Raw genomic sequence first — 5735 nt, forward strand, 5'->3', positions numbered from 1 at the left:
GATACGCATACCGAAGCTGATATGGATTCCCATTTGGATACGGATATGGATGTGGATTTGTATACGTATGAAATTTTAAATACGGATGCTGATGCGGAACCGGGTGCGGAAGCAGATGCTGATACGGCAGAAGATACGGATTCCGTTTAGCGTTTTGATAGGAATACGGATGATGATACGTATACAGAAGCCGATACAAATAGGGACTCGGATGTAAATACAAAGTCGCATACGGATTAAAATACGGATGCGGACACAGATGTGAATGCATAGCGGATACGGATCTGAATGCGCATACGAATACGCATGCGGATATGGAAACCGATGCGGAGGCGTGTGTATATTTGGAAACGGATAACGATTCGGATGCAGATTTGTATACGGATGCGGACATCGACGCAGATACGAATACATATACGGATACGAATGTGAATTTGGATACGGATGCGTATACGGGTGCTTTTACGGATACTGATACGGATTTGGGTATAAATGCAGCTACTGATGTGGATACGGATACAAATACGGATGCGGATAGCGATGCGGATACGGATGTAAAAGGATATGAAAACAGACAAGGATTAGGACACGGGAGGGGATATGGATGCCAATGCGGATGCGGATACAGATTTCAATGTGGATACGGTCGCAAATGCCGTTACGCATTTGGAGGCGGATACGGATTGGAAAATGGATGCAGATAAGGAGACGGATACGTATGCGGTTACGTATGTGGATGGAATACAGAGGCGTATGCGTATACGGATACAGATACTGACGCAGATAAGGATACGGATACGGATGTGAATGCCGATACGGATACGAGAGTGAATGCGGATACGGCTACATATGCGGATGCGGATAGCAATATGGATACGGATGGAAATTCTGATGAGGAAACAAAAACAGACATAGATTAAGACACGGATACGGATGCGTAAACGAATGCGGATACGGATGCCAGAGATGTTAATTCGGATGTGGAAATTTATTAAAATTAAGCAAAAGATACGGATGCTGATTTTTATACGGACTTAAATGTAGATACGATTTATAATGCGGAATAGGATACGGATGCGAAACCAGATGGAAATGCGGAAGATGTGGTGGATTCGGATGCGAAGACAAATAAGGGTTTAGATACGGGTGCAAGTACTAATGTGGCTCCTAAGGCGGATACGGATTCCGATGCGAATAAGGATGTAGATTTTGATACGGCTTCGGATGAGGAAGTCAATTCAAATACGGTTGGGGATGAGGTTGCGGATACCAATCGGAATACAGAAACAGATGCGAATACTAATGCGGATACGCATACCGAAGCTGATATGGATTCCCATTTGGATACGGATATGGATGTGGATTTGTATACGTATGAAATTTTAAATACGGATGCTGATGCGGAACCGGGTGCGGAAGCAGATGCTGATACGGCAGAAGATACGGATTCCGTTTAGCGTTTTGATAGGAATACGGATGATGATACGTATACAGAAGCCGATACAAATAGGGACTCGGATGTAAATACAAAGTCGCATACGGATTAAAATACGGATGCGGACACAGATGTGAATGCATAGCGGATACGGATCTGAATGCGCATACGAATACGCATGCGGATATGGAAACCGATGCGGAGGCGTGTGTATATTTGGAAACGGATAACGATTCGGATGCAGATTTGTATACGGATGCGGACATCGACGCAGATACGAATACATATACGGATACGAATGTGAATTTGGATACGGATGCGTATACGGGTGCTTTTACGGATACTGATACGGATTTGGGTATAAATGCAGCTACTGATGTGGATACGGATACAAATACGGATGCGGATAGCGATGCGGATACGGAGTTAAAGGATATGGAAACGGACAAGGATTAGAACACGGGAGGGGATATGGATGCCAATGCGGATGCGGATACAGATTTCAATGTGGATACGGTCGCAAATGCCGTTACGCATTTGGAGGCGGATACGGATTGGAAAATGGATGCAGATAAGGAGACGGATACGTATGCGGTTACGTATGTGGATGGAATACAGAGGCGTATGCGTATACGGATACAGATACCGACGCAGATAAGGATACGGATACGGATGTAAATGCCGATACGGATACGAGAGTGAATGCCGATACGGATACATATGCGGGTATGGATGCAAAAGAGGATACCGATGCGGATAACGAAGCCAATTTTGATGCGAATGCGATATACGGATGCAAAATCAAATACTGAAATGGAAACGGATACTGATGCGGACACAAATGCGAATGTGAATGCGGAAGAGTATGCGTATGCGCATAAGGATGGGGTTGTGGAACAAGATACCGATGCGGATACGGATTAGGATAAGGATGCGAATGCGGATGCTGAAACGGATGCAAATGCGGATATAAACGGAGATGGGAATACCGATGCAGATGCGAATTTGGATGCGGATGAGGCTACGGATGTTAATCAGATTATGGTGCCGAAAAGTATATGGATGTGGAGGGATGCAAATGTGGATGCGGTTGAGGATTCTGAACAAGTTACTAATGCGGATACAGAAGCGGTTACGTTTACGAATGCAGATACAGCTGCGGTAATGTATACATATGCAGACACGGTTACGGCAATGGATTCGGCTAAGAATAAGGATGCGGAAAATATGTAGATGAGGATAAGGACGCTGTTTGGTATGCAAATGCAGAACCCTATGGAGGTACAGAAACTAATGTGGATGCGGATTTGAATGCGGATACGGATACATATACAGATGCGGATGCGGATTTGTATGCGGGTACGGATACATATACAGATGCGGAGGCAGATACCGATTGAGATATGGATATGGATACGATTGTGGATATGGATACGAATATGGAATGACTTCTGATGGGAAAACAGATACGAAACGAATATGGATACAGATGTGGATTTGAATGCAAATACAGATAAGGATGCGGACAAGAATTTGAATGGAGATACGGATACCTAGGTTGATATGAATGCGGATACTAATGCAGAGAAGGATGCCGATGGGGATATGTATGGAGAAATTGATACGGATATGGATGAAGATACTGATGCGGATGCGAAACGGATGCTGATGCGAATAGGGATGCAGATGCGGATACGGATAAGAATATGGATGCTGATTCGTAACGAATGGGAAAAGGATTCGGATACGGATGCGGATAGAGATGCCAAACAGATTTGAATTCGGATTTGGAAATCGATCTAAATGCTGTTACACATTCGGTTTTGGATTATGATTCTAATTCGAATATGGATTCACATTCGGTTGCGGGATTCGGAGGAGACAGATACGGATGCGGTTACGTATGTGGATGCGTATGCGGATAGGGATACCGATGCGGATAAGGATACGGGTACGAATGTGAATGCCGATACGGATATTAATACGGATATGGATGCAAAAGAGGATACCGAAGCGGATGAAGAAGCCAACTTTGATGCGATTAAATAAACGGATGCAAAATAAAATGCTTATGTGGAAACAATTACGGATGCGGACACAAATGCGAATGTGGAAGCGGATGAATATGCGGATACGCATGAGGATGGGGTTGCGGCACAAGATACCGATGCGGATACCGAAACGAATTTTTATGCGAATGAGCTTACGGATGCGAGATCAGATACTCATGTGGAAACGTAAAAATTGTAAACGTGTGCATTGTAAACATTGTTAAGGTGTTTAAATTATGAAAAGACGTCATTCTTTTGTTTTAAAGTAAATGATTGAGGTGTTTTCAAGGCATAAAATCCATTTTAGAAATTCGATTTTTTCTCATTTCACCTTGAGAAGTACCATTCCTCCCATGGAATATTGATGCTGATACGGATACAGAAGCTGATAAGGATGGAGACTTAGGTGCAAATACGGATTTGGATACGGATTGAAATACGAATGCGCACACGCATGCGGACACAGATATGAATGCATAGTGGATACGGAGCTAAATACAGATACAGAAACGCATGTGGATAGGGATTCGTAGATGGATGCTGAATCCAATGCAGATACGGACACATATGTGAATACGGATGTAGATTTAGATGCGGATAGGGATGCGGATACGAGTGCTCATACGGATACTGATACTTATGACGCAACAACTGCGGACACAGATGCGGATTCGGATACATACGTAAATGCGGATAACGCTGCGGAAAAAGAAGTAAATAAGGATATGGAAACGGCCCCGGATTAGAACACGGATTTAAATACGGATGCGAATACAGATGTGAATGCGGATGCGGATACGTATGCGAAAGCCGGTACGCATTAAGTAGCGAATACGGATGCGAAAACAAATTCGTATACGGATGCGGATACGGATTCGAATATGGATGCGGATGAGAATATGGATGCGCACAAGGATGAGGTTGCGGAAAAAGATAAAGTGGCGGATATAAAAGCAGGTTTTGATGCGGATAAATAAACGGATGCGAAATCAGATACGGCAAATGCGGAAACGTAAACATTGTAAAGGTAGACACAAAACGGAAAATTATGCAAAAATATTTCTTTTGTTCCTGAGTAAATGATTGGGGTGTTTAATGGCATATAATCCATTTTTAGAATTTGAACTTTTCTAATTTTTCCGTGAAAATGCCATTTACCCTCCTTGGACAATGGATGCTATAACTGATACGGAACGCGGACGCGAAAGAGAACAAGGATATTGATACAGATGAGGATACGGATGTGGTTACGCATACGGATGGCAGACAGATTAAATGAATAGATGAACAGATAGATGAATTAGATGCGGAAATTGATCTGAATTTCGGATATGGATTCGGATGCTGATGCCAATAAGGATGTGGATGCAGATGCGTATACGGATACAGATACGATTTATCATGCGGATTACTTTATGGAATCGAATTCATATAAGAATACGGAAACGGATATGGATGATAAACTAGATCAGGGCGCTTAAGAGGTGAAGGGTATGAATGAAACGATGAATACGGGGTTGGATACGTATGCGGATTTTGATGCATATACGGATTCAGATGCGGATATTGAGGAAATTATGGATACGGATTGTATGGTAGGAATTGAGGTGGCTGATCCAAATGCGAATAAAGATACGGATACGGAAGCGGATAGGAATTCGGATGCCGATTCGGATACGGAAACCGATATGGATGCAGATGCAGATAATGATTTGCATAAGGATGCGGATGCGAAAATTTAGAGGAATGCGCACCCGTTTACGGAAACGGATGCGGAGGCATTTACCGATGGGGATACCGATTCAGATACGGAAGTAAGTGCGGATGCAGGTGCTGATGCTGGTGTTGATACGGATACGGATGTTGAAACGGATACGGCTGCCGATACCAATACGTATGCTCATACGAATATGAATGCGGGTATAAATCAGTATCCGCATTGGCATCCGTATCCGCTTCCGTATATACATCCTTTTCGGCATCCGCATCATTGTACGTATCCGCATCTGTATCCATTTCCGGGTTCGCATCCTTTTCAATATACCTTCCATATAAAACTAAAAACCCAGAATCAATGCTCCATTTCAAAAGAATTACGTAAAATTTAAGTATGGCAAATATTTCATCTCTTTTAATTGTGTAGATTTTACCTAAAAATATGCAAAAAATGTCATTCTTATTTTTGGTATAATGCTTTGGTATAATGGTGTTCTAAAGGCATTAATACCCTTTATAGAATTTTTAATTTT

This window comes from Hetaerina americana, unplaced genomic scaffold (genome assembly GCF_022747635.1).
Source record: "Hetaerina americana unplaced genomic scaffold, ioHetAmer1.1.p SCAF_77, whole genome shotgun sequence".
NCBI lineage: Eukaryota > Metazoa > Arthropoda > Insecta > Odonata > Calopterygidae > Hetaerina > Hetaerina americana.